General features: G+C 45.0%; 1 pseudogene; it reads right to left on the bottom strand.

Annotated features, from left to right (window-relative positions):
• The window catches only part of LOC108308150, a 32170-nt pseudogene that overhangs the window by 9149 nt on the left and 1074 nt on the right, over positions 1-21947 (bottom strand).

Below are 21947 nucleotides of genomic sequence, written 5' to 3'. Positions count from 1 at the left end.
TAATTTTTGTATTTTTAGTACAGACAGGGTTTCACCATATTGGCCAGGCTGGTCTCAAACTCCTGAACTTGTGATCCACCTGCCTTGGCCTCCCAAAGTGCTAGGATTACAGGTATGAGCCACCGCACCTGGCCCCTCCAGCTTCTTGATGGGGACACAGGTAGCAGCTTCTCTAGCAGACATTTCTGCTATGTTCTGCTGGTTATTGCTGTAGACAACCTAGGACCGACTCCTTTAACCTACCAGTGAATTTTTAAGCACCTAATTTCCTTAATTAAATCCTTTTCTTCTTAGAGTGCTCAAGTGGTGGCTATTATCTGAAATATAACAGTGATGGAGGAGCATTTTATCAGTACCAGCCATTCCTGGAAACCTTCTCTTTTCCTGTCCCCCACCCTCTTCCTGCATTGGTTCTTTTCATTTCTTATTGACCACCATTGGGTCACATATCTATACCTCAAACCATCACTGACCAAGGGAGCACTGTCCTTGTTCAGATCACACTCATCATCAAATAACCAGTGTGGAATGGTGAGCATCCCAGCTTTTCAGACTTATATTTTCTCATCTAGCAGCTTAGGTTCTGCTTATTATTTTGGGACCCCATGCCTAGGTCTTAGAGAGAAACTTCAATATTTAAAAGCCAATCTTCCTTCAAGCTACCTCTCCAGATACCTGGGTTCTTCTCTAATTATAATGGAAACTAGCACTCTTCTGTAACACAATAAATACCTGTTGAATAATAACAATTGGGATATCTGTTATTATGAACAACACAATAAATACCTGTTGAGTTGAGTGGATTTAACTTTGGAGTCTGGCAGTTTCAGAGGCAGCCCTGGGTTACCCTGGGTTACGACTGACGGCGAGTAGACCACAAAGCCATTACACCCCAGCTACAGGCTGCTCAAGTCCATGCCTTGGAATGGCAGCAGGAAGGTCATTGCCAGAACCTTGTCTCCAACTCGTTACCTAAAAAAGAACAAAGACTTCTAGATGCCCTTGAAGAAAGAAGAGTGCCATGTTCCCTGCAGTCACCTAGGCTTGCTTTCTGGAGTAATCAGGCCTCACTTCCTTCCACAGTCTGACACAGTGATGATATTTTTTAAGGATTGTAGTGGTTTGAGTTAAATTACCTTTCCTCTTGGAGCTTCAGATAAAATCAGTATGTATTGAGCATCTGCTTCACGCAAAGAATGCACGGGCTACAGAGTACACATCTTGTTTCTTATCCCCAAGTGGCTTCTCATCTCATGGAGCAGGGGGCTTGTATAAACAATGCTTTTTCTTATTTGTTTTGCACTACTCAGGCCATTAAAGGAATATCTAAAATTCATATTTCTGATTCATTTGAATGTGTGCATATGGGGAGATAGGGCTTTTACTTCAGTGCATAAAAATTTATACTGCAATCTGTTTTTTGAGGGTGGGGAGACACAGTCTCATTCTGTTGCACCAGCTGGAGTGCAGTGGAATAATCACGGCTCACTGCAACCTCTGCCACCTGGGCTCAAACAATCCTCCTGCCTCAGCCTCTTGAGTAGCTGGGACTACAGGTGCATGGCACCATGCGGGCCCAGCTAATTTTCTTGTAGAGATGAGGTCTCACTATTGCCCAGGCTGGTCTCAAACATTTGGGCTCAAGCAATCCTCCCACTCCAGCCTCCCAAAGTGCTGCTATTACAGGCGTGAGCTACCACATTCAACTTACAATCTTTTAAGTCTTTTTTTGAAAACTGAAAGAGATTTACTGGTCATGGCCCTTTTAGGAAGCTCTCTGCTTGGAAGAAAAAGGACTGTTTTTTTGGTGTTTTTTTGTTGTTGTTGTTGTTGTTGTTTTTTGAGACAGAGTCTACTTCTGTCACCCAGGCTGGAGGGCAATTACACAATCTCGGCTCATTGCAATCTCCGCCTCCCGGATTCAAGCAATTCTGCTGCCTCAGCCTCCAGAGTAGTTGGGATTATAGGCACATGCCACCACGCTGGGCTAATTTTGTATTTTTAGTAGAGACAAGGTTACACCATGTTGGTCAGGCTGGTCTTGAACTCCTCACCTTGTGATCCAGCCACCTGGGCCTCCTAAAGTGCTGGGATTACAAGCCTGAGCCACCACGCCTGGCTCATGACTGTTTTTTTTAATCATTTTTTTTTTTCTTAGTAGCTAGCCCAGCTGAACTGTAAAGTCATACAGGCAGGGAGTTGATGATGTCACTCACTTATGTATTTACGGTTGCCAAGCGCATTTTTGTTAGATGCCTGTCAAATGCTAACAGATCTAGGGAAGAGTGAAGGAAGCAGCACCGCAGTCCAAGAGGAAATACTCAATGTATTTTAAGTGAGGGATCTCTCCTTGCCACACCCTTTCAGCCATGCTCAGCCACTGCGCCTGTTTCTACAGCATTAGCAGCTTCCGCAAACACTGCAAACCCTTTCAGGACCTCCCACCTATGAAAATTAATTCCTATAGAAACAAGACAAAAAGGCAATTTGAAGGAGAAACAGGACCTTCAAAATTCTTTAAGTCAGCATAAGATTTTTTTGAAGAAAGAATACCACTGTATTTATTTTCCTACTGGTAGTTTTTCTTTTTTTTTTTTTCAGCTTTTATTTCAGATTCAGGTACATATGCAGGTTTGGTACCTGGGTGGATTGCATGATGCTGAGGTTTGGTGTATGAACAGGTAAGTTTCCTATAGCTTCAACATTTTCTCCTCAAAATGAAAAAACCACCACCAAAAAATCCCAGCCAGGTGTGGTGGCTCACACCTATTATCCCAGTGCTTTGGGAGGCAGGGGTGGGAGGACCACTTGAGCCCAGGGATTCAAGGCCAGCATGGGCAACATAGTGAGCCCTTACCTTTACAAAAAATAGCCAAGCATAATGGTGTCTACCTGTAGACTCAGCTACTCGAGAGGCTGAGGTTGGAGGATTACTTGAGCTAGGGAGGTCAAGGCTGCAGTGAGCCATGATTAAACTCCAGCCTGAGCAACAGAGTGAGGCCCTGTCTTAAAAAAAAAAAGTTTGCATTTCTGAATGGCCAGCGTCTCTTTGGATCTGCAGCTAGGCTCACCACATTCCAGCCTTAGCACAATCTTCTGTGTAGTTTTAGCCTTCTTCCAGAAAATCAGTTTTGTCTGCCCACCATAGCCACTCTGCTTCCCATCACAGTGCGTCTTCCCCTGGGCATAGGGGGAATCCTTGCCCTTATACTGGGGCACTTTGTAAGGCTGATGCTTGCCACACTTCTTACAGAAAGCTCTTCTGGCTTTAGGCACACTGGCCATCTTTGCAGTAGAGCTATCTACACAATGAAAACAGGAAGTTTGGGGTCTATAATTCTTGCTTCACCTGGCTCCTGCCTAACAGGAAAGGGAGGAATCAATACTTTGGTTTTAAAGGCATTTCATCTGATAAGCTCTCGGCCCAAGGCATGACAATTAATATCTGTAGATAATAAAACCTCTAGGGTCAATGAGGAGACATCCTTAATATCTAAATTTGTGATTCATGCAGCATAGAATGAAATGTCTAAGCATTTGTTATGGGCCAAATTGTGTCCCCATAAAATTCATATGTTGAAATCCTAACATGCATTATCTTAGAATGTAACTGTATTTGGAGATAAGTTCTTTAAAGTCATGACTAAGTGAAAATGAGTTCTTTTTTTTTTCTTTTTTTGGTTTTTTTTTATTTTGAGACAGAGTCTCACTCTGTCACCAGGCTGGAGTTCAGTGGCGTGATCTCAGCACACTGTAACCTCTGCTTCCTGGGTTTAAGTGATTCTTCTGCCTCAGCTTCCCAAGTAGCTGGGACTACTTGGGTGTGTGCATGCCACCATACCTGGCTAATTTTTGTATTTTTAGTAGAGACGGAGGCTTTACCATATCGATCAGGCTGGTCTCGAACTCCTGACCCTGTGATCTGCCTGCCTTAGTCTCTCAAAGTTCTGGGATTACAGGCATGAGCCACACTGCACCTGGCCAAAAATGAGTTCTTTAGAGTGGGCCCAAATACAATATGATTGGTATCCTTATAAGAAGAGGAAATTTGGACAGAGAGAGAGACAACAGGCATGTTCGCAGGCACGGATTAAAGACCCGTGGGGTCCCAGTGAGAAGGCGGCCATCTGCACGCCTAGGAGAGGCCTCAGAACAAACCAAACCTGACCACGCTTTGAGCTTGGACTTTTAGCCTCCAGAACTGTGAGTGAATACATTTCTGTTGTTTAAGCCCCCTCGTCTGTGGTATTTTGTTGTGGCACCCCTAGCAAACTCATTCCCCATTTATTACAGAATTCTTAATTGCCGCGTTACCACAAAGATGTGCTTGTGCAGTTCGCTCGCTGTACTTACTGGGCGCTGTGTAATTGAGATTACAGAACAAAGCACAACTGACTGATAACACAAGGGATCAGGTTTTGCTAGAGGGCAGTTGGCACGACTTCATGAAGTCTCAGGAAATTGTATACTCCTTCACACCTAGAGCTAATTTTTCAACCCCAAAAATGATTCCTTTAAATGTTTCTATTTATCTGTTCACTCCCATATCCTCTTATCGCCCCACATTGCCACCCTTCCACTTTCCCAACACCCAGTCCACACACAAACACACAGACACACACACACACACACACAGACACACACACACCTGCCAACACATCCATGTGCCCTTGAGCAGGCTCTGATATCCATTTCTGCCTCTGCCTAATAAAAAATAAAATAGCTGGGGGGTGGGGAGTTGGGGAGAGATAGCATGGGGAGAAATGCCAGATATAGGTGAAGGGGAGGAAGGCAGCACATCACACTGCCACGTGTGTTCCTATGCGACAATCTTGCACGTTCTTCACATGTACCCCAAAACCTAAAATGCAATTTAAAAAAAGAGAAAAAATAAATAAATAAATAAATAAAATAAAATAGCTGCTGTATTCTGTTTTGGTTTGTTTCCCTAAAGCTTTATGCAGATTCCTGCAACCAAAAGTTGAGACAAGTTTGAAAACCTGTTTGTGAGGGGAAGATTTTCTACCTGGCTTCAAATCACTCAGGGAAGATGGGTTCAGCAAACCAGGCAATCACCCTGAGGTATCAGGAAAAGTTTTTATTAGGGGTGGAAAACTACCTGCAAGGTTTGGTTGGGAATCCACCGTGTCTACAGGGCGAGGGGGCACAGTGGACGCAGCTCTGGTGAGGACTACATATCAGACAGGAGCAGAGAGAGAGAGTCTCCTGAGGCTGGGGGTCCAGAAAAGTCCCAGGTTAGGGTCTACAGCAGTCTGTCTCCCACCTGGGGTGCCAGGATGTCCGCTCCCTCATATATGGAAGTAGATTAGGCTCTGGGAGGCCTAGAGTAAGTCGCTTAACTCCGGATCCGAACTGTAAAAAGTTCAACTTCCTGAACAATAAAATAAGATTAGATTAGATCCGTCACTTGAAGTTTGTTTTTTTGTTTTTTTGAACTGTGAAAAGAACTTTACTTGAGCAAAAGTTCATACTAAAAACAAACACACATCAGGCTGGCCTAGCTCAGAGGCGGGGAGACAATGGGCAGAGAGCCTCACCTGCTCTCACCTTGCCTGTCACTCCTCCTCCTCTAGCAGTAACCAAGAATTCTCAGTGGATCCCCTTGGCTGAAATCCAGGGTGAAAATCACCAGATTTGATTATTTCTAAGATCTGGGCAACAATGGGCTTTGGAGGAAGGGGTACTAATTTATAGTGTCTGCTGATTTCAGTGGTGTAAATACTACCACCGTGGCTAAATTCAAGCTTACCAAAAACATCACTGAACGCACAGTTGTCCATGGAATTGCATATCATATTGTAAAGTAATTATAAAGTAATAGGGTTTCTTTTTCTTTTTTTTTTTTTTGTTTTTTTGAGATGTAGTCTCACTCTGTCGCCCAGGCTGGAGTGCAGTGGTGATAGCTTGACTCACTCCAAACTCCACCTCCCAGGTTCAAGTGATTCTCCTGCCTCAGCCTCCCGAACAGATGGGACTACAAGCACCCACCACCACACCTGGCTACGTCTGTATTTTTAGTAGAGGCAGGATTTTGCCATGTTGCCCGGGCTGGTCTCAAACCCCTGATCTCAAGTGATCCACTCGCCTCAGCCTCCCAAAGTGCTAGGATTACAGGCATCAGCCACTGTGCCTGACTGAAATAATGAGTTTTGAATATTTATAACCTTTGTTTTTCATATGGTTTATTTGATTGTAAGTTTATAGAATTCAATTTTTTTAGAATGGCTGTGTTTAACAATCAGTTTACAAAATTCCTGAAAATTTAGCAATCAGTTCTTACAAAGCGGTATCCAGGATACCACTCACTATCAAGGACCTTTTTAGCTCCAACCTTCTAAATGTTTATACCGAGGCATACGCCATTTGAAGCCGGGAAGGGCCAAGTGCGAATAATCCTAGGGATTTTGCGAGTGTGCTGAGGAAGAAAAAAACAAAATAAAACATGTTTTCAATGTAGCATCCAACACAAAGAAGAGAACTTGGCAAAAAACAGGTGCCCAGTCAGTGAATGACACGATGTCTCAATGAGGCAATGGCTCAACCCTCACTCAGTAGGCTCTGTACTTTGAGTTATTTTTTTCAGTTAATACTAGAGTAGGTTTATACCCATCCAGCCACATTCTGTCATCCAGCCTTTCAGTGGGCCAGGGAGCACCAACTGTGCTGACACTTGCGGCGAAAAGGTATCAGCAATGCACAAGTCAGTGTGTTAACTAACTGTACAGAGGCTGCAACAAGGACTTCATCCGATGACCCAAGCTGATCCCAGTGGGTAACTCAGCCAGGCCAAGAGGCCCACATGGGCTCTAGCCAGATCTCCAGGCCATGTGATCATCTGCCATGGGTGGGTATGATCTTACTGTGTCTTGTCACTCCTCCTGGCTACCATCTTCCTTCAGGTAGGATCAACGTTTAATGCGTATTTTAGTGCTTCCATTCTTCCCAGAGTTTCTGAAAATAGCATGGGTGTTCACTAACCAAGTAGTTAAGAGCATGGATTCTGAGCCAGACTCTGGGACCAAAAATTCTAGTTCTATTCCTTACTAGCTGTGTAACCTTGGGCAAGCTGCCTAACTTCTCTTGGGTCTCAATTTCATCCTCTATAAAATATGACTAATAAAAGTACCTACTTCACAGCAATATTGGAAAGATTAAATGAGTTTTGTATATACCGAGTACTTAGAACAATGTCTGGCACATAGAATATGCTATTTAAATGTCAGCTATTATATTATTACATAATATAGATTATTATTATGCAATAGATGAATTAATGCAGGTATCCAAATACATGGGGGAAAAGAGCCTGAATGGTTGCGTAATAGTATGCTTCTGGAAAACAAGGCCAAGTATGGATTTATAATAGGTATAATACAAAAATGGCAGTAACTTTGGCTATACACCTGAAATATAATTACTGGATTTTTAAAATGCATTTTACAAGCCTTATTTTACTAACTCGTCATAAAAATCCTAATAAGAAGGAACTACCATTCTCTGTATTACACAAATAAGAAAAGTGAGGCTTATGGACGTAACTGTTATGATCTAGAGGTTTGTGTCCTCCTCAGATTCACATGTTAAAATCTAATCCCTAAAAGACGGTATTTAGAAAAGGGACCTTTGGGAGGTAAGTAGGTCCTGGGAGCAGAGCCCTTGGGAATGAGATTAGTGCTGTCATAGAGAGACCCCAGGCTGGCCGAAGTAGTTCATGCCTGTAATCTCATCACTTTGGGAGACAGAGGCAAGAGGATCGCTGGAGCCCAAGAGTTTGAGAACAGCCTGGGCAACATAAGGAGTCCCCGTCTCTACACAGAATTTAAAAATTAGCCAGGCGTGGTGGCATGTACTTGTGGTCCCAGCTATTTGGGAGGCTAAGCTGGGAGGATTGCTTGAGCCCAGGAGGCTGAAGCTGCAGTGAGCTACGATCATGCCACTGCACTTAGGCTGGATGACAGAGCAAGACCTTGCCTCAAACAAACAAACAAAAAAGGGACCCCAGAGAGATTCCCTCACTCCGTCCACAATGTGAGGACACAGTGACAAGGCAGCTGGCTGGGAACCAGGAAGCAAACCCTCATGAGACACCAAATCTGTTGGCACCTTGATCTTGAACTTCCCAGCCACCAGAACCATGAAAATAAATTTCTGTTGTTTCTAAGCTACCCAGTGTCCTTTCCCAACATCACATAGTCAATGACTCAAATACATGTCCTATTGACTCCAGCACTTGAGCTCTTAGCTACTAGCCTATTCAGCTATATCCACAGCCCCAGCAGCCAGCTCCTGGCCGCCAGCCCACCTGTTCTCTCTCTTCTCCACCTATCCCTCCAGGTCCATCCAAGACTTACCTCTTTTCTGAAGATTTCTCAGATTTCCCCTTGGTAGGAAGCTCCCAGCTCTTCCATATACTGTGTGCCCCCCTCTCCTGTCTGTGAGTATGTTACCTTAGACTCCCTTTGTCTATGTCACACAGAGGCTCTTTCTTTCTCCCCTTTGAGAAATAAGGTTTTTCCAAGTCAGAGGTGTTGTTTCTCTTTTGTTTCTGTCTTTGTGGCACCGAAACATCCCAGTAGTAGTGATCGTTACCAATTGCTGGGCACCAAGTGCTCTACATGCATTATTTTCCTTAATTCTTACAATAATCCTGTTCTCCTATTAGGCAGACACAATTTCTGTCCCCATTTTCCAGATGAGGAAACTGAGGCTAGAAGAGGTTAAATGACTTGCAACAGCTAGCTGAGGATCAGAGCTAGGATTTAAACCCAGGTCTGTTTAATCTTAAGATCACATTCTTAATCACATCTGTTTTTAATTGTGTTTGATGCTTAACTATACACTGGAGAGGGAATGAGTCTTAACCTCGACCAAACCTCCCAGAGCCATAAAGGCCTTGCAAAAAAAAAAAAAAAAAAATCAAGTGATAAAAAAGGATGTTTGGACACTTTGCAAGACCTGGGTTTAATTCATGACCAGGCTAAGACACTACCCCCAAGCCCCATGACACTGTCAATCCCTGCATAAACCTGCCCTGTGTATTGTTCAGAGTTCTCCAGAGACTGTCCAAGTGTTGCATGCACTCAAGACTGCTAGCCCAAGTGCCAGAGATTTTAAAATGAGAATAATGGGAAATTCAGCTGAGTAGAACCAAGCCCTATTCTAACCAAGCACCTTCAACTTCTCACAGTCACCTGGGCACAGTGGTGAAGAGCTGAGGGTAGAGAGCTGATGTTAGCTAAGAAACGTGCAAGCTATTTGCACAGAAGAGAGGACACAGCCTCTACCTTCAGGGTGCCTCCTGTCTGCTCAAGTATGCTCAACGCCTTTAAGACTGTCTACAGAGCAACTCACTAGTGAATGCAAATGTATAATAGCAAAGAGCACAGAGAAGAGAGAGGCTGAGGGGGTATGAAGTTAAATGAGTGCTTAGAATGCAGTAGAACACTTCAGGGAGAGTTTCTAGACATGGCAACAACTAGATTTTACAAAAATTAAAAATAACCTTTCTTGGTACAAATGCAATATATGCCCATGACAAACAAATCAGAAAACACAGACAAGCAAAGAAAGGAAATTTAAAAAATCCCCACCTACAATCTCACCCACCCAAAGACAACTTCTGTCCACACCCTCAACACCTTGACAACTAGAATTTGCAGGAGGGAATGTGCAGAGCTGGAGCATATGTCAGGGGTAGGGGTGTGTGTGTGTGTGTGTGTGTGTGTGTGTGTGTGTGGTGTCTGCATCCATCTGTGTGTCTGTGTCTATCTGTGGCTGGACAGGAGGGGGCTGGCAGTTTCGCATTTTGGTTTATGCTTGGGAATAGTGATAATAAATTTATTTGAAGGGATCAAAAAGAAGAGAGTTGAAGAAAAGGAGGACTAATAGAAAATCCTCTCAGAATAGGGAGAAATTTGAAGGAGGCAGTAGTACCAGGGAATTTAGCTGAATAGTGACACAAAATAATCAAAATAGGCTGGGTGTGGTGGCTGATGCCTGTAATCCCAGCACTTTGGGAGGCCGAGGCAGGCAGATGACTTGAGGCCAGGAGTTAGAGACCAGCCTGGGCAACATGGTGAAACCCTGTCTCTACTAAAAATACAAAAATTAGCTGAGTGTGGTGGCAGGTCCCTGTAATCCCAGCTACTTAGGAGTCTGAGGCAGCAGAATCTCTTGAACCCCAGAGGTGGAGGTTGCAGTGAGCCAAGATCCCACCACTGCACTCCAGCCTGGGTGACAGAGTGACTCAGTCTCAAAAAAATAAAATAATCATAATAGCAATAACAGTTGACCTTTTTGAGTGCTTACCATATATAAGACATTGTGCTAAGTACTTTCCATCTTTTATTTTAATCCTCACAACTACTCTATGAAGTAGATACTCTTATCCCTATTTTACAGAGGATAAGAGCTTTGCTCAAACTCACATAGTAAGTGGAAACACACTGATGCTTCTTACAGTATGCTCTGTAGGCTATCTGCATCAGAATGCTCTAAGGTGTTTGTTACAAATGCAGTCTTTGGTTGTAACCTGAAGCGTCTGACTCAGCAAGTCTAGGTGTGGCCAAGGGCATTTGGTTCTAACCTTGTTATAGGACCAACAAGTTTGTGTGCCTGCTGCACAGTAACATGCCAGTACCCTAAGACAGCAGGGTTTGCAACAGAGAACAAGTTTGACGATCACAGCGCTCTGAGCAAGGAAGTGGGAAGGAGACTCTCAAATACATCTCTCCAACGAACAAAGAAAGGAAACTCTCAAATACATCTCTCCAAGGAGTTTTGAGGTAGGATTTTTAAGGAGACTGTGAAGTACCAAGAGGCTGGAAAATTAGGGTCATTGATTGGTCAGGGCAAAGGGGATAAAATCATCAGAAGGTAGAAACAACATTCTTTACTGAGTCAGCTCCTGTGGGGTCCTTCAGATCAGCTGGTATCAATAGTCGCACGGGTATGCAAGACCTGAAAGAATATCTCAGATGGAAAACATAATGTTTCATAATGCCTAAGGTGTTATCTCTATAGCTGTTTAGGGAACCTATTGCCTAGGGTCTACATGATTCTAAGACAACAGGCAAACAAGTATGCGGAAGCAGGTCAGGAGCAAGCTGAACTAATGACTGCAGCTGAGTATGCTGAAAGATTGGCTTATTTTCATTTCTCCCCTCCCTTCTTCCCTGATTAATTTTATAAAGTTTTAGGGATGGTTTCAACCTGAAGTGTCTAATTCAGCAAGTCTAGGAGGGGGCAAAGGCATTTGTAGGTTTTTTATTTTATTTTTTTGAGATGGAGTTTTGCTCTTCTTGCCCAGGCTGGAGTGCAATGGCACAATCTCAGCTCACTGCAACCTCTGCCTCCCAGGTTCAAGCGATTCTCCTACCTCAGCCTCTCAAGTAGTTGGGATTACAGGCATGCCACCACGGCCTGCTAATTTTTTATGTTTAGTGGAGGCAGGGTTTCATCATGTTGGCCAGGCTGGACTTAAACTCCTTATCTCAGATGATTCACCTGCCTTGGCCTCCCAAAGTACTGGGATTACAGGTGTGAGCCACCATGCTCAGTCAACATTTGTAACTTTAATAGCTCTCCAGTGATGTTCTGTCCATCCAAGTTTGAGGGCCACTGATCTCAGATGATGGAAGGATGAACTGGCATAAGGAGTCATCAGAGGTCAGGAGGAGCTATTCCTCTGGCCATAGACCCTTGGCCTGGACTTTTCTGACCTTAATTATGCTGAACTTTGACACTTTAGCCTCCACAGGCCCTTTTGCAGTTGGGGGACTTGCCTTTGGGTGGAGATTGCTTGGTGCCTCTTTCATTGCTCTCTCACAACTGCTCTTAGATGCTTGAACACAAGAGAATAATTAAATAGGGTCACTAGTACTTGGTCAGCAGCTAGTCAGGTGTGCCCCTCACTGGCAACAGTGAGGCCAGTAGGGTCAGGTGCAGGCCATGGGGCCTGGAAGGAGACTGGAGCTGACAATCTGAGATGGGCATGGGGATGGAACCTGGGTGGACTGGAGTAAAACGTGGTTTGGGCTGAGGGTCCAAATCATGGAGTCAAAGGAATGACCAGGAGCAAGGTCAAGGATGAGAAACTTGGAGGTGTGGATCATGGAGTAAACAGAGCTGCTTTTAGGGTAACCGTGATGCCTTTCAACTAGAACATATCCCAGTTTGCCTCCAAAGTCCCAAGTGGTTTTTTTTTTGTTTTTACAGAGTCTTGTTCTGTCTCCAGCCTGGAGTGCAGTGGTGAGATCTCGGCTCACTGCAACCTCCGCCTCCCTGGTTCTGGTTCAAGCAATTCCCCTGCCTCAGCCTCCTGAGTAGCTGGAACTACTACAGGCACATGCCACCACACCCGGCTAATTTTTTTTATATTTTAGAAGAGATGGGGTTTCACCATGTTGGTCAGGATGATCTCAATCTCCGGACCTCGTGATCCGCCTGCCTCAGCCTCCCAAAGTGCTGGGATTATAGGCGTGATCCACTGCACCCAGCCAAGTCCCAAGTATTTTATCAGCACTTTTTTCAAGGTGGGCAGCTCCCCTCACTATCTTCACTGCCCCACTCCACTGGAGACCATGTAGCCAGCCTGTACCTAGTGGAGGGGCAGGGACAAGATCACTGCACTAGAATCCAGGGTATCATCTTAGTTGTGGCTCTGATTCTTCCTTCTAAAATGGCAGGTCATCTAACCTTGCTGACTCATTATTTCCATACCTGTGAAGTGGGTACAGTCAAAGAATCTCATAAAGCTAAAGAAATAATGTCTTCTGAATTATAAAGTGCTGTACACCTGTCATGACCTGCAGCATGGTTGAGGATTTTAAGGCAGCCTCAGAATATAAGATTAATTAGTTATCAAACCAATCAAAACAATAAGAGACAAAAGCCCCCAGACTTGTTTACTTGAAGATTATCTCCAGGCTGAGATGTTTTGGTCAGAAAGTCACAAATGAGCATGCTCGGAAGGTGCCTGTAAACTGGGAAATTCCCAGGGCTTCTGAGTAACCCACAGTCCCATTTCCCTTAACCAGTGCTCTCAGGATGCCGATAAAAAACTGAGCAAGAGCCCAGCTCAAGATCTGAGGTCCGTGGACTCTACACACCCTTCATTGTCCTTGGATCTGACAGCCCAACATCCAGGAGAGAGCAGGCATCTGCAAGAAGGACGAGGTATGCTGGCCCCACAGGCAGCAAGAAGGACAGGTAAATCATTCAAAAGCACCAGGAGGCAACCAGGATCAAGGGGCAGCACCCAGAGATCAGGGTGATAAGGGAGGGCCGAGAGAAATAAGGAAGCTTGGTTGTCCCTCCTTATAGCTTCAGGCGACCTTAGCCAAGTCTTCTGGCCTCTCTTATCCTCTGGGTCCTTAACTGTGAGAGCAGGCAGTTGGTCTCAATGATTTCAAAGGTCCTTTCAGCTCTGGGTGGGAAGACACTATCTAAATCCAAGCTGCATGAACATCTGCTGCTCTTATTTACCTCTGAGCCAAGTCCAGAAGCCCAGGAGTCCCAGTGCCACCTGCAGGGCTGTGGCAGATGCAAGCTGCAGGGGACCACCAGGGCTGAAGGGAGGGTGAGCACCATGGAGGAGGCTGGGGTGGGCTGTCAGGGCCTCCTTCCTACACAGCAACTCAAAGACTTTCCCACAGGATCTCATTTGATCCTTCTCACTCCCTCGTGAGATTCGGAGGTATCATAGGCCTCCACATGTGACCACAGGTACAGTGAGAAGGCTTCTGGAAATGAAAAAGTATTTTTAAGGACACCCCAGCACTTGAGAGAGGAAAGAGGCAGCCAGGTCCCAAAGATCTCAGGCTGCTGGGCAGGTTTTGGACGTTTGCAGGAAAGCTTCCCTAGCACTGCTCTGCTCCCACCTTCTTTCTCCTAGGCTCCTTGCCCCACTCTCATTGGCTGGCCGGCTGCCACTCAGCATGGAGTCAGACCTCCTATTGTGCTCCCCTGTGCACCGCTGAGGCACCTGTGACAAGACAATTCAGATATTAATTTGTTTACTGTGTTTTTCCATTGCTGTCTTTTCCCAAGCAGGTACTGCGGTCGGGTTTTTTGTTTTTTTCTTGCCTTACGAATCCTTGCAGGACAGAAAGCAGAGCTGCTTGAAGATAACAAATCTTCATGCCTTGGGTAAAAGCCCTGGCCTCTGATGGGATGATGCAGATACCCGGAGGGAGAGCAGATACCCAGAGGGAGAAAAGAGGGAGTGGGGCAGGGAGAGAAAGACAGAGGAGGGTCCTCAGAGAGCAGAAAGATAGAAAACCACAACAAAACGGAAAACCTGTCTCACGGTAGGAATAGAGCCCATTCCAGAGCCCCTGGAAACATCCAGATCTCTGGGAACTTTTAGGCCTTGGGCATTGAGTTTCCAGTCTCACCAACAGTTCCTGGGCCCCATGTATGACTCAGCAACAGCAAAATCAACAAACAGAAGGGATGTGAGAAAGTAAAGGAAAACTTAGGGCAGACTACTGGCTGATGACTGGTGGGGAGGCCCCCACACTTTTGTCCAATTAGACACAATATTCAGGGGAGAGGTTGCACTCCCAGAATGACAGATTAATAATCTGCCCACTGAACAGGACTTGGGCTTCAAGGTTAAATTTATTTTTATTTTAAAAAGAGGCCAGGTGCAGTGACTCATGCATGTAATCCCAGCACTTTAGGAGGCTGAGGCGGGCAGATCACCTGAGGTCAGGAGTTCAAGACCAGCTTGGGCAACACAGTGAAGCTCTGCCTCTACTAAAAATACAAAAATTAGCTGGACATGGTGGCACACATCTACAGTCCCAACTACTTGTGAGGCTGAGGCAGAATTTCTTGAACCTGGGGTACGGAGATTGCAGTGAGCCGAGATCATGCCATTGCACTCCAGCCTGGATGACAAAGCAAAACTCCATGTCAAAAAAATAAATAAATAAGAAAAAACAGAGAAATACGAACAAAAGTCAGAGAAATCTAATCTTCCTAGCCTAGCTGGGTTCTAGTATAAGAGTCTCCCCAGATATGTATAGAAGAAGGAATGACCCCTTTGTCCTGGTCTCACCAGCCTGTGAATATACCAGGCATACCTCCTTAATACCCAAATATTATGAGCTCTAAGCTTCTACCAGTTAATGTAAGACATCTAGTCCCATATTCTGTTGGTTACAATGCCTTAGCCATAAGTAATAGAAAACAAAGATTCAAATATGTGAGGAAATGTATTATCTCACACAGCAGTCTAGAAATAGTGGGTTCCAGGTGTGGTACAATGCGTGGCTCAAGGTGTCCTCAGGGAGCCCAGGAGCCTTCATTTCTCTGCTTTTCTCTCCTCAGGACATTGGCTTTTTCCTCCAGCTGGCTCCCTTTGTGGTAACACAATGCCTGCACCAGACACAATAACATGCAGAAAAAGAAAGCTTTCATGCTTTTTAGAAGCGTGGAAGCTTTTACCAGCAGTCTCCTGTAGAATCTTCTTTATGTACCATTGGCCAGAATTGGGTACATGCCCATTCCTTAGCTAGTCCCTGCCAAGGGGAATGGGATTATCATGGTTGATTTGAAAGGAAGCTAAAGAGCAACCTCAAAGAACATTTCAAAGTACTTCCAACTCCCAAATACAGCCTTGCTCACTGTGAGTTCACAGACACCTTCTCCCCCCATGGCCGAGTTAGGTTCCTTCTTCATTTATGTTGAATTCCCTCTTTTGGGCCCTAGTATCCCCTACTTATAGCCTGAAAGGCTCTCACGCTTATCAGTTTGTGAATCACTAATGTGAATGCAGCTCAAGATTTTTTCCGCAGGTCCATCTCACGGTGGGTCCAGTGGATCCCCAAAGCTATCGTGTGGTTATTTCCCCAGTTCCAGAATGCATAATTGAAATAGATACACTTGGCAGCTGGCAGAATCCCCACACTGGTTCCCTGACCTGTGGGGTGAGGGCTATCCTGGTGGGAAAGGCCAAGTGGAAGACACTAGAATTGCCTCTACCTAGGAAAAGAGTAAGCCAAAAGCAATACTGACTTCCCAGAGGGACTCCAGAGAGGAAGGGGTGGCAATTCCCACCACATTCTTATTCCACATGCCTATTTGGCTTGTGCAAAAGACAGATGGAGAACGACAGTGGATTACTATCAACTTAACCAGGTGATGACTCCCACTGCAGCTGCTGTACCAGATGTGATTTTATTGCTGTTGTGGTTTCATTTCAGATGTGGTTTCATTCAGTGAGATTTCTAGGGGTCCAGTGGTATGGGGCATGTCAAGATATCTCTTCCAAGGTGAAGGATACCTTGTTGCATCTGGCCTCTCCTACAACCAAAAAAGAGGCACAATGCTTAATAGGCCTCAACGTGTTCCTCATTTGGGTGTGTAACTCTGCCCCATTTACCGAGTGACTTGAAAAGCTGCTGGTTTTGAGTGAAATCTAGACCAGGAGAAGGCTCTGTAACAGGTCCAGGCTGCTATGCGGGCTGCTCTGCCACTTGGGCCATATGACCCAGAAGATTCTATGGTGCTTGAGGTATCAGTGGCAGACTGGGATCTGTCTGGAGCGTTGGGCAGACCCTTATGGGTTTATCACAGTGGAGGCCTTTAGGATTTTAGAGCAAGGTCCTGCCATCATGCACACATAGCTACTGTCCTTTTGAGACAGCTCTTGGCCTATTACTGGGCCCCATAGAAACTGAATGTTTGACCATGGGCCACCAAGTTACCATGTGACTTGAACTGGGTGCTATCATGAACTGGGTGCTATCCGACCCACTAAGTCATGAAGTTGGATGTGCACAGCAGCACTCCACCATCAAATGGAAATGGTATACAGGTGATCAGGCCCAAGCAAGTCCAGAGGGAACAAGGAAATCACATGAGGAAGTAGCCCAAATGCCCATAATTCCTACTCCCGCTTCAGTGCCTTCTATCTCCCATCCTGTACCTATGACTTTGTGGGGAGTACCCAGTGATCAGTTCACAGAAGAAGAAATCAGGCCTGGATTACAAATAGTTCTGCACAATATGCAGACACACCCAAAAGTGGACAGCTGCAGCATTACAGCCCCTTTCTGGGACATCCCTAAAGCAGTGGTCTCCAATCTATTTAACACCAGGGACCAGTTTTATGAAAGACAGTTTTTCCATGGAAGAACAAAGGTTGGGGTGGAGGGTGGTTTCGGGAGGAAACAGTTCCTCCTCAGATCATCAGGCATTAGATTCCCCTAAGGAGCACACAGCCTAGATCCCTCACATGCGCAGTTCACAATAGGGTTCGGGCTCCTATGAGAATCTAACGCCACCACTGATCTGACAGGAGGTGGAGCTCATCCGCCACTCACCTCCTGCTGTGCTGCTCAGTTCTGAATAGGCCATTGACCAGTACCATTGGTTGGGTCTGCAACATGATCATCCTTCAGTTCCTGTTGCTCCTGCAAAGCCCAGTGGGCACCAGGGACACAGGAGTCTGCTGCCTCATGCGGGCCACCTCTAGCACTAAAACCCAAGCAGGAGCATCCAAGAGCAAAACAGGCACCTGCAATTGGGGGTCATCAAGACAGGGGCTCTCCAAGGTACCAGGGGCAAAGGAGCAGAATCTGTAGCCTTCAAGGGCCAGAAGAGGGACCCTAGAAGTCTCCTGCGTCTCCTCTTTGCCTCCACCTCTTGGGGTCTGCAGTTCACTAATGAAGCATCGTCATCTCAGCCAGGGCAGGGATCTCTTCCCTCTTCCATTAGGAAGAATTCTCTTTACCGCTGTCCTCGGGGCAAAACTTTGGGCAGTGTACTTGGTTGCACAATTTAGTTGGAAGGACAAACGGCCAGACATGTGGTTATACACTGATTCATAGGTTGTAGCCAATGGTTTCCTGGATGGCCTCAGACTTGTAAGTAATATGATTGCAGAAGTGATGACAAAGAAATTTGGGAAAGAGTATGTGGATAGACCTATCTGATTGGGCAAAAGATGTGAAGATATTTGTGTCTCTTATGAATGCTCAACAAAAGGTGACCTCAGCAGAGGAGGATTTTCTTTTATTTATGTATTTTTCTGAGACAGGGTCTCACTCCAATTGCCCAGGATGGAGTGCAGTGGCATGATTTCGGTTCACTGCAGCCTCGACTTCCCCAGGCTCAGGTGATTCTCCCACCTCAGCCTCCTGAGTAGCTGGGACTACAGGCTCACACCACCACACCTGGCTAATTTTTTGTATTTTCAGTTGAGATGGGGTTTCAACATGTGGCTCAGCTGGTCTTAAACTCCTGGCCTCAACCAATCCACTCACCTTGGCCTCCCAAAATGCTAGAATTACAGGCATGAGCCGCTGCACCAGCCTCAGAGGAGGATTTTAACAATCAAATAGATATTCCACACAGCATTGCTTTTGATCAAGGAGCTCACTTCACAGCAAAAGAAGTGCAGCAGTGGGCCCATGCTCATGAAATTCACTGATCTTATCATGTTCTGTACCATCCTGAAGCAGCTGGCTTGATAGTACAATGGAATAGCCTTTTGAAGACTCAGTTACAATGCAGCTAAGTGACAACACTTTGTAGGTCTGCGGCAAGGTTATATCCAGAAGGCTGTACATATGCTCTGAACCAGACTCCAATGTATGGTGCTCTTCCTCCTATAGCCAAGATTCACAGGTCCAGGAATCAAGGAGTGGAAACACCCACTATTACCCCTTGTGCCCCACTAGCAAAATTTTTGCATCCTATTCTCATGACCTTATGCTCTGCTGGCTTAGTGGTCTTAGTTCTGAAGAGAGGAATGTTTCTACCAGGAGACACAACAATGGTCCTATTGAACTGGAAGCTGAGACGGCCGCCTGCCCACTTTGGACTCCTTATGCCTCCGAATCAACAGGCAAAGAAGGGAGTTACTGTGCTGACTGGCATGATTAATCCTGACTACCTAGCGGAAATTGGACTGCCACTCCACGGTGGAAAAAAGGAAGAGTTTGTCTGGAACACAGACGATCCCTTAAAGCATGCCCTCTGATTAAGGTGAATGGAAAACTACAACAACCCAATCCAGGCAGGACTATGAATGGCTCAGACCCTTCAGGAATGAAGGTTTGGGTCACTTCAAAGGTAAAGAACCACGACCAGCTGAGGTGCTTGCTGAAGGCAAAGGGAATACCTAACGGGATAGTGAAAGAAGCTACAACTATGTGACCAGTTACATAAATGAGGACTGTAATTTTTTTTTTTTTTTTTTTTTTTAGAGAGTCACTCTGTGCCCAGGCTGGAATGCAGTGGCATGATCTTAGCTCACTGCAACCTTCACCTCCCGGGTTCAAGTGTTTCTCCTGCCTCAGTCTCCTGAGTAGCTGGGATTACAGGCATGTGCCACCACGACCAGCTAAGTTTTTGTATTTTTAGTAGAGACAGGGTTTCACCATGTTAGCCAGGATGGTCTTGATCTCAACCTTGTGATCTGCCCACCTCGGCCTCCTAAAGTGCTGGGATTACAGGCATGAGCCACTGTGCCTGGCCGATGACTGTAATTTTTTTTAATTTATTTTTTATTTTTTGAGACAGAGTCTTGCTCTGGTCACCCAGATTGAAGTGCAGAGGCACAATCTCAGCTCACTGCAAACATCACCTCCCAGATTCAAGCGATTCTCCTACCTCAGCCTCCCAAATAGCTGGGATTACAGGCATAGCCAAGGGAGGTAAATCACTTGAGGTCAGGAGTTCAAGATCAACCTGGCCAACATTGTGAAACCTTGTCTCTACTAAAATACAGAAAAATCAGCTGGGCATGGTGGTGTGCACCTGTAATCCCAGCTACTCAGAAGGCTCAGGTAGGAGAATCACTTGAACCTGGGAGGCAGAGGTTACAGTGAGCCAAGATTGCACCACTGTACTCCAGCCTGGGCAACAGAGTGAGACTCTATTTAAAAAAAAAAATGTATTGACTTTACCTCATAGTATTTACATATTATTAATTGTATATCACAGTATTTAAGTTACAGGATTTCAAAGAAAGTATATATCACTCAAGGACTTTAGCTCCTCTTCTGGGGACGGGGTTAGTATGTTTTTGTTTATATACAGGATAGCTGTATCAGGTTAGGTGGAATTATGGCCTTGTTACTGTCTTTATTTGGAGATTAAGTATGATTTAAGGAGATGCATATAGGTGCCAAGTTGATGAGATTTGGACTTGTGATGGCTAATATTTTGTGTCAACTTCAGTGAACTACAGGGTGCCCAGATATTTGGTTAAACATTATTCTGTATGTGTGTGAGGGTGTTTTGGGATGAAATTAACATGGGAATTGGTAGATAAGTAAAGCAGATTGTTCTCCCCAATATGGATGGGCCTCATCCAATCTATTAAATGCCTGGAGAGAACAGAAAGCTGAGTAAGGGAGAATTTGCTCTCTTAAGCTGACTATTTTCAAGCAAGGAAATCACATTGGTCCTTTCCTGGGTGTTTTTTTGTTTGTTTGTTTTTTTGAGACAGAGTCTCACGTTGTCACCAGGCTGGAGTGCAGTGACACCATGTCGGCTCACTACAACCTCCGCTACCCGGGTTCAAGTGATTCTCCTGCCTCAGCCTCCTGAGTAGCTGGGATTACAGGCACACACCACCACGCCCAGCTAATTTTTGTATATTTAGTAGAGACAGGATTTCACCATGTTGGCCAAGATGGTCTTGAACTTTTGACTTCATGATCCGCATGCCTCAGCCTCCCAAATTGCTGGGATTATAGGCATAAGCCACCGTGCCCAGCCAGTCCTCTCCTATTTTTGAACTCAGGCTCAGACTGGAAATATATCATTAGCTGTCCTGAGCCTCCAGCTTGCCAACCTCAGATCTTGGGACTTCTCAACCTCCATAATCATGTGAGTCAATTCTTTATAATAAATCTCATATCTATCTATCTACCTATCTATATATATAGAAAATTAGGAAGATAGATAGATGATAGATGATAGACAGACAGACGGACAGACATTATATCTTATTGGTACTGCTTCTCTGGAGAGCCCTGACAAATACAGACATTTAACTAAAGTGGCATAGCTAGGAACATTCTTATAAAATTCTTTTTGTAGACATATGTTTCTCCTTTTTCTTTTTCATAATTATTTTTTGAGACAGGGTCTCACTTTCTCACCCAGGCTAGAGCACAGTGGTGTGATCACAGCTTACTGCAGCCTCGACTTCCTGGGCTGTGGCAATCCTCCCACCTCAGCCTCCTAAGTAGCTGGGACCACAGGCACATGCCACCACACCTGGCTACTTCTTGCATTTTTTTTTTTTTTTTGTAGAAACAGGGTTCTGCCATATTGCCCAGGCTGGTCTCGGACTCCTGAGCTCAAGTGATCCATCTGCCTTGGCCTCCCAAAGTGCTGGGATTACAAGAGAGCCACCACACCTGGTCTGTTTTTCTCTTGGGTAAATATCTAGACATTTAATTGCTGGGTCACAGAGTATGTTTGTCTAAGCAAGAAATTACCAAACTACTTTTCAAAGTGGTCTATGGGCATTCCAGTAGCTCTACATCCTCAACATTTGGTATCACATGTAGTTTAATTTTAGCTGTTCTAGTGGATGTGTAATTGTTTTCATTTGTATTTTCCTGCTAACTAGTGATGTTGAGCATTTTTTCACGTGCTTATCAGTTATTGTTATATCTTCCTTCGTGAAGTGTCCATCCACTTTTTAAAAACGGGTTGCTTTTAAGTTGTAGGAATGCTTTCTAGTTTATTAAAAACATTCTTTGTTTTGCAGATACTTCCTCCCAGTCTGAGAATTGCCTATTATTCATTTTCTTAAGGGTGCAGAAATTTCTAATTTTGAAAAAGTATAGCCGGGCGCGGTGGCTCAAGCCTGTAATCCCAGCACTTTGGGAGGCCGAGGCGGGTGGATCACGAGGTCAAGAGATCGAGACCATCCTGGTCAACATGGTGAAACC

The sequence above is a fragment of the Cebus imitator genome, unplaced genomic scaffold (assembly GCF_001604975.1).
Source record: "Cebus imitator isolate Cc_AM_T3 unplaced genomic scaffold, Cebus_imitator-1.0 Scaffold83, whole genome shotgun sequence".
In the NCBI taxonomy this organism is placed as follows: Eukaryota; Metazoa; Chordata; class Mammalia; order Primates; family Cebidae; genus Cebus; species Cebus imitator.
This window is presented reverse-complemented; position numbering and strand designations above follow the sequence as displayed.